Genomic DNA, 13,398 nt, shown 5'->3' with positions numbered 1-13,398 from the left:
GTTCCGTTCTCGAACTTGACTGAGCATCTGAACTACCTGGGAAGCTACTAAAATGCAGATTCCCGGGCCCCGCCCCCTCAGAGTCAGGCTCAGTATATTTGGGGTGGGGCCTTTCACCCAACTGGATGGCTGAGACCTACCGAGTCCTAGAAACTTTTAACGTGGTAATTCCTATCATGTCACCAACAAGCTTTATCTCACCTCTTTCAAATTTCATGAGATTCCATTTAAAAGATGAGAAGAACGAGGTAAATGAGGGGTGGAGATAGAAACGGACTCATCCAATGCGCAGGGCGAGGCCCTAGTCAGTGATCTTTTCCCACGTCGCTTCCTCGGTAGCAGCTCCTTTAAATAGATTAGGCTCTTCATGCCATTGTCCAGGAGTTTCTTAAAACTCACTTTTAGAATCCTGAAGTCAGGGAGAAAGAACCCAGGGAAGTTTAAGATGAATAGGAGAAAGATCCCAGGAAGTCTGGTGGATTATTATTATGGACTATTGGTATTTTAGAGCCACCGAAGACCAAAGAGAGGGGTTTAAATAGCTAGCGCTTACATACAAAGTCCCATGACTTTATGGAGATTTTAAACCATTTTTAATTGCAGAAAATTGGGAAAATAAAGGTGAGATGAAGAAAAGTTTAATTGTACCACTCAGATGTCTCTTAGTCGTTTAAATTTTCTTCTAGTATTTATTCCTACTTTGTGTGTGTGCATGCTTGTGGATATGTTCTATTTACATATTTTCCCATTCCCCAAACAGATCACATGCAATAATGGTAGCCTGATTTTTTCCTATTAATCTAATGTTGTAAGCATTTATTGTTTCAAAATTCTTCAATTATAACCTACTAGCAATTAATGTGTACTTACGGCAACTTGCAGAATCTTAATGCCTAATCTTTTTATAAAGCAAAGTTCTTTTTGGACTATGTTATTCTGCTCTTAGGGAAACCATTTAGTTTCTTTCCTCTAAGAGGTATAGTTTGTGTGTGTGTGTGTGTGTGTGTGTGTGTGTGTGTGTAGTGAGAAGGGAGATGAACTAGTAATGATTCTTACCAATTAATCTGAAAAATAATTTAGAATTATGAAATGTCTTTTCCTCCTCCAACCCTCCCCACCCAAAATGATGATGAATCTGTTTTGTTTGGAGACTTTTTTTCATAGGACAGCTGATCTATAAATGAAAACACATTTAATGGATATTGAGTGCCTTAGTAGATGAAAAATGTTAGGCTAGGACTACAGTGAGGAATGAAAATCCTTTGTGGACAACGTCTCTCAAGCTACATCTCTACCATCTTCTACAGAAGAGTTTTGATTTACTATTCCCATGGTCTCATTGCCATTTACTCTGTAGATTACTACAATTTTGTTTCTATCTTCACCATTAACTAATAATTCATTTGTCAAATCCAGTACTTTTTCCAGCTAGCATCTTATAAAAGTATTTGATAATTGACCATTAACTTCCTATTCTCCATCTTTAGCATTTATGATACAGAATGCCTTTAATCCCTCTCATTTTTTCCTAAGAAAGAGAAAATGACCCTCCACTTAAAGACTTCAGCAGGCAACAGTCTTGTTAACCTATGAAAAGTGATACCCATATTTCAGTTATGGTGATAATCAGTTTCTCATTTTTAACAAAGCATTTAAATTAAAGAGTCAATTTAGACTGGGTGCAGTGGCACACACCTGTAATCCCAGAGGCTTGGGAGTCTGAGGCAGGAGGATCACGAGTTCAAAGCCAGCCTCAGCAGAAGGTGAGGCACTAAGCAACTCAGTGAGACCCTTTCTCTAAATAAAATACAAAATAGGGCTGGGGATGTGGCTCTGGTTGAATTCCCCTGAGTTCAATCCCCAGTACCAAAAAAAAAAAAAAAAGAAAAAGAAAAGAAAGTCAATTCAGAGGAAAAAATAAGTAGCGCTATGTGGATAAGGCAAAATTTGTGAAAGTATGTAGATTGATGATGGATGTTTGAGAGCTGGGGGGAAGTGTAAAGCAATAGCTATTTTTCTAGAAGGAACCTCTTCATCAATCTATGTCCATCTCTTCTTATGAATCATCCTCCGTTGTCATTTAATTTTAATTTTCCCTTATTCATTTTACCAGATCTCTCTTAAGTGGATGTTGGGAAGGCACACAGGACCCCTAGCCCCAGGTCTTGCTATCTTTCCCATCTTCCCATCATCGCAGGCATTCTGTGCTCTGTGCCCCAAGACTGCTTTGGAACTATAGGTTGAGCATCCTTAATATGAAAATCCAAAATCTCAAACTTTTTGAGTGCTGACATGATGTCACAGTGAAAAATTCTACACCTGATCTCAAGTGAGAGATTGCAATACAAATGTAGGTACACCAAAAATGTTGTATACAATTAACTTTGGGCTGTTGTGCAAGGTGTATATGAAGTCAGAATATCTCTATGTATTATGTATATGCAGATATTCCAGAATTCCCACCAAAAATCCATGTGAAACACTTCTGATCTCAAGCATTTTGGATAGGGATATTTGACCTTTAGCACCTTCTTCCTTCTGATTTCTTTTTTTGACTTTTCTCCTTCTATCCAATTCTCAAATGTTTCTGGCTGCCATATTTCTGTACTTGGTTTCTTTCCTTCTCTTCTCTTTATACATTCTGATGAATCTTATTCATGCTTAAACAATTTATTTCCAAAATATTGCATACATGTTTATTTCCGACTCTCTTCCATATACCTACTAGATATCTGACTGGAAATCACCATTTCCCCAGCAAAACCTGACCCTTTTTATTATATTCTTTAACTCTGATAACTGCATCATTATTCACTCAGTCAATCATGCTAGAAACCTTAGAAGTATCCCAACCATTCCTTTCTATTAATCATTTGCTAATCTTATTGATTCCACAACAATGTTTGGAATTCTTCCCTGTCTCATCATTCCTATTGCCATTGCCCTCATCAGCCCTTTATCATTACATATGTGAACAATTACTGCAACAGCATCCTAATTATTCTTCCCAACTCTATCTTCTACACTTCAGGTCATCTTCTACTCCTTTGTTTAAAACTCTCCCGTGACTCCCCATTAAGTATAGCAGCATGACTGATGGCTAATTTTTGCATATATAAACTAAGTGTCAAATTTCTGGGTCCCACTTCCATTTAATAATTTTATAAAAACAGCTCAGCCCCTCTTCCCAGCACCCTGTTTATATCTTTATGTGGTACAGTACTGCAAGTGGAATGAACAGTACTCACAAAACTCCAGAGGTGGGAGAATCAGGGTGTGTTTGAGAAACAGTAAGGTCAGTGGCTGCAGTACATTCAAAAGAGAAGGGAATTAGGGGTTAAGGTCAGGAAGGAAATGGGTCAGATCGCACAGGGTTTGGTATGTCATTGTAATGATTTTGGATTTCACACTGAGTAAAATGGGGGCTATCAAGAGGTGTGTCAAGCCAGATTAGGGGCAGAGGAGTGATATGATAAAGGCTTATATTTTAAAAGGATCCTGATTACCATATTGGGAATAGACTGTAGGAATAAATGCTAAAAGAGGGATAAAAGTAGGGAGATTCATTTAGTAGGTTATTGTTACAAACAAGTGAGAAATGATGGTGGCTTAGACTTGGATGGTTATTGTAGAGATGATAGAAGTACTTAGACTCTAGGTATATTCTGAAGGTAGTTAATGTGATTTTGAGAGTGAGGGGAAGATGGTAATGGTGACAAAAGATTTTGTGCTTGACTAACTGGAAGAATGGAATTGCAACTTAATAAAATGGTAAAGATAAGATTGGAAGCAGTTTGGTATGGGAAGAATAGGTATTTTAGGTATTTGAGTATTTTGATCTGAAGGTAATTAAAAAAAAAGAAAAGAAAAAACAGACACCAGAAGAGCTCTCTGCCCCCCTCTTATCTGCCTAGAAATCGGGGCATACATTTTCCTTGTGAAGGTGTCTCCTTTCCTTTCCCTGCACCAGGGAGAGGAAAAAAACCTTTTATCAATAGTGATAGAGACAGTGCTCAGATGAATCTCATAAATTTACTGAATAACCCCATGTAACTCCATATTCTTGCTGTCCCACAATTTGCCCACCCTTAGACATCCCAAACCCATTTCCTTTATCTAGTTGCTTCTCAACAATTTATCACTTTTTGTTATGAAGTATGTAAGCTTCCATGTGTAACTACTTCCTTGATTTTTCACTCCCCCCCCCCCCTTTTGGTGCAGGAGATTGAATTCAAGGAGGTTTTCACTTCTTTCCCATGAATGGTGAACATAATAACATGATGCAAAATTTTATACTTCTGTTAAACTGCCTTTTATCAGTTTAATTCACAGGACCCCATTATAGAACCTAAGAGGGTAAGGGAATAATTTTCTTCTACAGAGTCACTGGCGCATAGATGGTATTTAAATCCAAGAACCTGAAGTATCTTTTGATTCCCCTCAGGACACCGCATAGCTTTTTGCTTTCTTCCTACCTCTCATCCCTTATCAGTTTCCTTTAATGGGCTCTCTATTTCTACTCCTTCTCCAGTGCTAAATGGAGTACCCCACAATGGTATTGCTATCCAGGGGTTAATAAGGGATATTTGATAGCTAATCCTGTAGGTCTACCCCATGCCTGTGCCTCTGTTCCTGCTTACCGCATTCTTCACTCTCTAGAACATTTATCACCTTTCTGAATCTCTGGGCTCTGTCACTTCTCCCTAGGACTGCCTCTGAAATTCAGAATTTCCCTTACTTTATAGGGTAGAGAAATTGAGCTCTCAATACTGGGCATATTTTTGTAAATTAAAAAAAATTCATCACTGTGTTCTGTGAAACAAAGATTCTTTAATCTGGACCCCCTTTTTGGAAGACTGATGCACGGGGGCAATTTGAAAAATTTAAGTTCCCCCGGGAAGTCTACTCTCTCAGTAAGTAGAACTGGACAATATAGAAATAATGTTCCCATTGATTGCTTTATGAAATCTGAAAATAGGTACTCTTGTTTTATTGGTTTAAATAATACTTTCTCTGGTTCTGTTTTATATGGTAAACGTGTGACAAAATTTAAAAGGAAAAAAATTGTAGGGAACTAAAATAATGGCCAGGTTGTTTTGTGCTGTGGTTTTTGTAAAAGCACTTAAAAATATGTAGTTAATAATGCTAGTGACTTAGTACTGTTGCCACAAAGAAAAATAAATACATTTAATATAAAATATATTTAAATAAATTGAAATAAGCCTATTTTACTTGAAAATTAAATTAACATTTTAAAAAGTGCTGATTCTTTAGACTTCTACTCAAGAAATGACATAAATGACATACCTTTGAAAAACACATACTTTAATTTTCAAAAAAACTATAATAAATTTTAACATACAAATATTAGACTAAGATCATAGACAAATCACTTTGTCTTCTTAAATAGAATGGTAATTATTTTGTCATTTTGAGTAGAAAAGTTAGCAGTTATCAATATCGTTCACATGTAGGCAAGGGCTTCTTCTTTCCTTTCTCCTCTTCCTCCTCTTCCTCTTTTTTCTTCTTAGTAGTGGGAACGGAATCCAGGGCCTCATGCATACTAGCCAGGCTCATCATTTTCTTATTTTAGTTTATATCAGTGATAATTCAGTGCAAAAATGAAACAAATACAAGTATTTTAATAAGAAGGTACATAAGTAGCATAGATAGGGTAATTAATGCTTCCAAAATTGTTGGGAGGAGCAGGTTCCAAGCTGGGCCTGCCTGAATGATTGCCAGATTCTGCAGAATGGACCAGCCAGGAGAACCTCCTCTTTTGGGGTGTGAGGAAGGCCATAGCAACACTGAGTTTAGCAAACTGTTAGGAGAGCTGTGATCTACATGCCAGGAAGTCAAGATCAGGAAATCGTTGCCAGTACTGCTGCAGTTGCTTTATTCCCACAAAGATCCAGAATTGCTGCTGGTGCTATGCTGTGGAAAACCCCTGTCTCTATGCATTTGATAGCCAGCAGCAGAGGGAAGATGGCCTCCTCATCACATGTATCCTCTTTGTATCCTTCCAGTGCATCTAATTGAAACCAGAACTCTAGCTAAAGAGAATCTTGAAAATAAAGGCTTTCCATCTTTTGCTGTGTGCCGTTGACCATACCCAACATCATCATTTCTTCCTTAGAATGACCTTATCTAGTCTTACCTTTTCACTTTCCTAAGGAACAATGCGTTTTGTCACCTTGAAACCATTCCCCCTCCCATTTCATCACATGTACTTTCACATTCATGTGTTTCCTGTTTTTTTTTTTCCCCCTTTCCTACCTGGGCAAGCTTTCAAAGGTCAGGAAACATGTCACTTCCAGAATCAAAGCTTCCTGAATACTTTTTGTGGTTGACTCAATTGTACCTCCTACAATATTTTATGCAAATTCTGGAGAGAGATTATATAGTGTACATTATATTTGTTTTTTTTTCTTTCAACTGAATTATTACATAGTTTTGAATGATTCCAAACACATAATTTGTTCTATGATGTTTTTGTTTTGGAGTTTGTATTTTGTTCTGTTTGATGCTTTATTTAAAGGTGGACATCTTTTAGGGCCCCATATATGAGAACTTAGAACTTCTCCCTCCCTCTGAGAGGGTGAAATGAACTTCCCTCTCCATGGAAATGTTATTGAACTTTTAAATACATGCCTATTATGATTTGGATATGAGGTGGTGTCGCCCAAAAGCTCCTGTGTTAATACAGGAATATTCAGAAACAAAATGATTGGATTGTGAGAACTATAATCTAATTAGTCCATCTTAGTTTGAATGGGCTAACTGGGTATTAACCATAGAGAGGTGAGGTGTGACTGAGGAAGGTGGGTCACTGGGGGCAAGCCCTGGAAAGTTCTTCTTTCCTGTGGCCCCTTCTCCTTTCTCTCTTCACTTCCTGGCCACCATAAACCGAGCAGTACTCTCCACTGAAGGGAAAGTGAGAAACAGAGACGGGTAAGCAAGAAATGAAAGATGGAGACCAGGCAGAGATACACACGAGAGTTTATTTATCAAAACTAACACATAAAGGCCATCTCTCTATAGCGGAGAGAGGCAAAACAGGCTTGGGTTCCAGAACTTTTATAGGGCAGGCTCAGAAATCAGAGCTGGGCGAGTCCTAATGCAGGTGGTTAGGGATTGGGTTGGTATGATGGAATGGTGAGCCTTTCTCAGAAACACCCTTGGGCGGGAAAGAGAAACTTTTTCCTTAAAATTGCCATCCAGGTGCTAAGCAAGGACCTTATATCCACTATGCCCTTGGCCATGATGCCCTTGGCCCATCACTTTGGGCCCAGAGCAATGGAGTTGGCCCACCATGGACCTAACTTCTGAAACTGTGAGCAAAAATAAACTTTTCCTCCTCTAAGTTGTTCTTGTTGGATGTTTTGGTCATAGCAACAAAAAGCTGACAAAAACAATGCCCAGAGTATAGCTAGCTCGATAAAGGAAACACTCATCCAGAGGGAGAGAATGAATAGGTAATCATGGTGGCCATTATTGCTACTTCCTGTTGGGAACCATTACAAATTAAAAGTATACTGATATTTTTTTTCACCTATTAGACAACAAAAATCAACAGTTTTAATGAAATTGTGGGTAAGAGTGTGGAGCAAAAGGCATTCACTCATATTTCTGGCAAGAGTATAAATTAGTGCAATTTGGAACACAATTTTGCAACATCAGTATAAATTATAATTGTAAAAGCCTTTTGGCCCAGCATTCCATTTTCTATTTTCAAGAATTTGCCCTAACAAACCTGTCCTGAGTGGTTATTTAAGATGGCAGACACTATGCATGTGGTTTGTTCCAAAGCCTCATGAGTGGACAGGCTTCCTAGGGGCACACTTCCCCAAGTGTATCTCCCTTTGGTCCCCATCTATCATATTTAATCTACCTCCTCTGAGGCAGAGTGAGGAGGCATCTCTGCACAACCCAGATCATGTTAGAAACTTCTCATTTCCAAATGTTCTCAGAGAATTGGTGTGGGGTTTAAAACATCTCCAAGTTTGATGGGAAGGAGTGGGTGGGTGGTGATAGTTCACGCTGCTCAAGCAGAAACACATTTGCTCATGTCAACTTGATCTGAGATTAGGATTTCTTTTGCTTCATTTGCTGTGTTCTCTCACAAAACTCATTGTTCACAAGTGAGCAAAGAGTTGTTTTTGCTTATAACCTTAAAAATGGGGGAGTGTTTCAGAAATGACACAACAAAGTGTAAAGCTGTGAAACAAGAAAGGAAAACTTCAGACAGAATTATGACAATCATCTGAGACTGTGACTGAGAAGTAATAAAAACCACATACATAGAGGGATGTTTTTATTACTTTTTTTCTGTTGTTTCTTGTTGGGTTTCCTGCTTTTAATTTTCCCAACTTAGCCACAGAAAGTGTTTGTATGATGAAAAACAGTGGCTGGATTTCCTGTAAGACTTTCACTGTTCAGAAAATAAGCAAACCAAATCAGATTTTATCATACTTGCACCTCCAGGCATAGTCATTGCCTCCTTTCTCCATAAAATTTTTTAAAAAATTTTACATGTATATCCACACATTTATATATACAAGTATGTGTGTTTAGATATATTAAAATATAAAAGAATATTAATAGCTAGGGATTTTATTTTTTTAATTAATTTTATTTTTTTTACACAAATGGAGAACAACTTTTCATTCCTCTGGTTGTACATGATGTAGAGTTACACCATTCGTGTAATCATACCCCTACATAGGGGTAATAGTGTCTGTGTCATTCTACCATTTTCCCCCTACACACACTCCCCCTTCCTTCCCCTCTCTTTCCTCTCCTTCTCCTCTGCTCAATCCAAAATTCCTCTTTTCTTCTCTTGCCCCCCACCCATTATGAATCAGCATATCAAAGAAAACATCTGGCCTTTGTTTTTTTGGGACTGGCTTACTTCCCTTAGCCTGATACTCTCCAATTCCATCCACTTACCCGTAAATGCCATAATTTCATCCTTCTTTAAGGCTGAGTAGTATTCCATTGTGTATATATACCACAGTTTCTCTATTCATTCATCTATTTAAGGGCATCTAGGCTGTTTCCACAGTTTAGCTACCGTGAATTAGACTGCTATAAACATTGAGGTGGCTGCATCACTGTAGCGTTTTGATTTTAAGTCCTTTGGGTATAGACTAAGGAGTGGGATAGCTGGGTCAAATGGTGATTCCATTCCAAGTTTTCTAAGGTATCTCCATATTGCTTTCTAAAGTGGTTGTACCGTTTTGCAATCCCACCAGTAATGAATGAATCAGTGTACTTTTCCCCCCACAACCTTGCCAGTACTTATTGTTGCTTGATTTTTTTTTTAAAGAGAGAGTGAGAGAGGAGAGAGAGAGAGAGAGAGAGAGAGAGAGAGAGAGAGAGAGAGAGAATTTTTAATATTTATTTTTTAGTTCTCGGCGGACACAACATCTTTGTTGGTATGTGGTGCTGAGGATCGAACCCGGGCCGCACGCATGCCAGGCGAGCGCGCTACCGCTTGAGCCACATCCCCAGCCCAGTTGCTTGATTTTTTGATAATTGCCATTCTGACTAGAGTAAGATGAAATCTTAGAGTAGTTTTAATTTGCATTTCTCTAACTGCTAGAGATGTTGAACATTTTTTAAAAAATTTGTTGATCAATTGTATATTTTCTGTGAAGTGTCTGCTCATTTCCTTAGCCCATTTATTAATTGGGTTATTGTTTTTTTGTTAAGTTTTTTGAGTTCTTTACATATCCTGGAGATTAGTGCTTTATGTGATGTGTGTGTGGTAAAAATTTGCTCCCATTCTGTAGGTTCTGTCTTCACTTCATTAATTGTTTTTCTTGCTGAGGAGAAGCTTTTTAGTTTGAATCCATCCCATTTATTGATTCTTGATTTTACTGCTTGCATAGCTAGGGATTTTATAGGCTATAGGTCAATGTCTTCGTTTCACAGATTAGAAAAATGGAGGCTTAAGGAAGTAAAATGAGAAATGAAATTACCCAATTGGAATTCAAACTTAGATCTTCTAGCTCCACATTGAGAGCCTTTTTACTTGGAAGGCACTGCCAATAGGCTTGTGAAGTCCTGCTCCTTTTAAGGAGGGGTTTTCCGAAGGCAGATGCAGTACTATGGTTCTTTTTCTTTTTCATATTATTTGTTCTATTTATATGGAGAGTAGAGTGTATTTTTGACATGTTGTATATACTTGGAGCATAAACGATTGTAATTAGGGTCCCATTCTTGAGGTTGTACATGATGTGGAGTTTAGTATCATGGTTGTCGATGGCTACAGAAAAGCCCTTGAAATTGTACTCCTTTGCAGGCACATGGGAACCAAATGGTATAGCAGTTACTATATGGATAGCCAATTTTTCATCCTTTTACTGAAAATCTACACAGGTTAGACAGTGTTAGATTCTGTGAGGAATGTCAGATAGATAAAATTAATGGAATGCAAGAGAATATTTACAATAAGATCCCAAAAGGGGAGAGAGAGGAGTGAGTGAACTTCAAATAGTCACCAAAGTGTTCACTCATTCCTAAGTGATAGAATTAAAGCCTACTCTCTCCCATTTCCTTTTTTTTGGGGGGGTGTGGGGGGTAATCTCAAATTTCTATATTCCTCATAATAAGAATTTATTGCTTTTAGAATTTAAAAAATGTATTTGTATGTAAAAAAATTAACTAAGACATGCTGCTCTTGTTTGGATGTGTGTGTGTGTGTGTGTGTGTGTGTGTGTGTGTGTGTGTATCCCTCCAGAATTCACACGTTGGAACTTATCCCTAAAAGAAGTGGTTTTAAGAGGTGGGACCACTAGTTGGTGATTGGGCCATGAGGGCTCTGCCTTCACAAGTGGTATTTACAGCCTGAGAAAAGGTTTGAGGGAGACAGTTTATCCCTTTCTGCTCTTCTGCCAGATTAACATATTTTTCAAACTTAGAAAGTGTAAAAGGTTAATTTAGGGGACATTAGATAGAAGGTCAGCTGTGTGTTAAATCACATAAAAGTATTTTAGTTTAGTGGGGAAACTGTTCATTTTTCACAAGGGCAAATAATTCAAAGTACTTGAAACAATAAAAAATTAAAAACATACTTTATGCTACCTTTTCCCCTAACTTTGGCACTGTAGTGTCATTATAAATATTGTACATACAGCAAAAGTCTTAATTTAAAATAATCAGAACTAGTGTACGTTTCACTGTCCTTAGTTCATATAAATCACAGACTGGTGCTCCTTTGTCTTCCCCTGTCTCTCCATTTTATGACTGTAGCAGAGGCTGGCAAGCAGATATAAGTGCAGAGGTACAGAAGCTGCGATATCACCTCCAGCATCACATGAAAGAAAAGAGCTAGTGTGGCACAATGGTGCATACCTGTAATCCCAGCTACTTTGGAGGCTGAAGCAGCAGGATTGCAAGTTCGAGGCCAACATTAGCAATTTCGAAAGACCCTGTTTCAAAATAAAAAGTAAAAAGAGCTGGGGCTGTGGTTCAGTGGGTAAAGCATCCCTGGGTTCAAACCCCAGTACTGTGGGAAAAGAAAGAAAAGAAGGGAGAAAGGAAGGAAGGAAGGAAGGAAGGAAGGAAGGAAGGAAGGAAGGAAGGAAGGAAGGAAGGAAGGGAAAAGATCTAGTTTGGACTTTCCATCATCCATCAATTTACTGAACCTACTCAATACAGACTGGTTAGATGTGGTGGGGAATAAAAGATTATTAATAAAGTTAATGATATACAAAGATGTAAATAAATGGCCATTTATTTTTCTCTTTAGTTTCTCTGCTTAGTGTTAGTTTCTGCTTTTGTCTCTGAAAGTTCTAATTTATTTACCTCAAATGTTTACAAAGTGCTTAGATAAGATGAAACAACCAGATTGGCAAACCACCTTTCTCTTTCTTTTCCTATCAGCAAAATGGGGTAAGAAAACTTCCTCTCACCTTTTCTGCACAACAGACTTAATTCTACTATAATCAAAGTAACAATCTGACTTTTAAAAGTCCCTGCTAGTTCAGATAACCTTGGACATCATTTGAACCACTGCACTGGCCTGAAGCCATGTCCATATTTCTTGGTTGCCTGATTCAACAAATCCCATTTGGGATTTAAGCTTGTTTGAACTGGATTTTCTGATAGTATGTGTATGAGTCAGGATCCTGGCAGTACACAAATGGCACACTTAAATGAGTTACTTGAGGAGATAGTGCAGGATCATTGACACAGGTATGGAGAGGATTAAAGGAAATCAACAAGAACTAGAAATAGCCAGGAAGCCTTCTCATTCCTACACCTGAAAGGACTGGCAGAGGAACCACTTTCCCAGAATCCAGGGTTTGGGGAAAAGGTGGCCTGATATAAACTGTAGCCTGCATGGAGAAGGTGGTGTTAGACCAGGACACAAGAAAAGACCACTGACTCCAATTAAAATCAAATTAAAGCAAGCTTATTATTTCGACTGGCCGGGCTGCCTCTCCCAACAAAAACCGTGGGAACAAGACAGCCTTGCATCTTTCTTGCAGCCCAGCTTTATAGCCCAGAAAGTTACACAAAGGGGGGTTACAGATAACAAAACTCTGAGGAGCATAACACAAAGGCTAGTTTACATTTTTGCTGGCCCCGACATCAGAATTTATGAAGGTCATTAGAGCCTCAGAGAGGGTCGTTATCTGGCCAGGGAAGGCGAAGATTGATGAGGCATCACTAAAGTTTCAGAGAGGGCTGCTATCTGGTCAGAGAGAGCCAGGCATGGGTGAGTTCAAGGCATGGGCAGGCATTCCAAGCTAGTACAGAATTTGCAGTAATTTATAGTAAAACCAAAATAATCTTTTCATGGCTTTGTGGTGAGATGGCTCCCAATTTTAAGAGAAAATCAGGCTGGGTCTACCAGTGGCCGGGGAAAGCAGAGAGGCAACCAAAGAATAAATACTCTGACTTCTCTTCTACTCCTTGAACTCCTCTTGTTGGTTCCCACTGGATGGATTTGAGTTGCCACAGTCTGGCTGGGCACAAATCATGAGCCACTGAAGCAGGAACAAACTTTATTTCTGAACTCTACCAGCACACTCCACACACGCTCCTGGGAAATCTGCCGACCGCCACGCAGCTCCTCTAGGAATCAGCAACCAGAAATATCTCCTCCGGAAATCCCTCCTCCTGCACTTCCCCAACCAATGGGAACTCTCCGGGAATCCCCGGGAATCCCCACGAGAACTCCAAAGTAGTGGCTGAGGTGGATAGTAATGCCTCGCCTGTCAACCAATACTGTTGGCAAAATGCCAGGGGCCATTCCGACACGGCTGTGGCTCTCAGCACTGAGTGAAAGAAAAAAGGCCATTTGATGCAGTCTATTGAAGTCAACCTCTTGAGCACTGAGAATGAAGGAGAGGCTGGAGAGAGGATCTGGAAGGGCCATGGAGAACA

The sequence above is a fragment of the Spermophilus citellus genome, assembly GCF_964194105.1.
Source record: "Spermophilus citellus genome assembly, chromosome: 7".
In the NCBI taxonomy this organism is placed as follows: Eukaryota; Metazoa; Chordata; class Mammalia; order Rodentia; family Sciuridae; genus Spermophilus; species Spermophilus citellus.
This window is presented reverse-complemented; position numbering follows the sequence as displayed.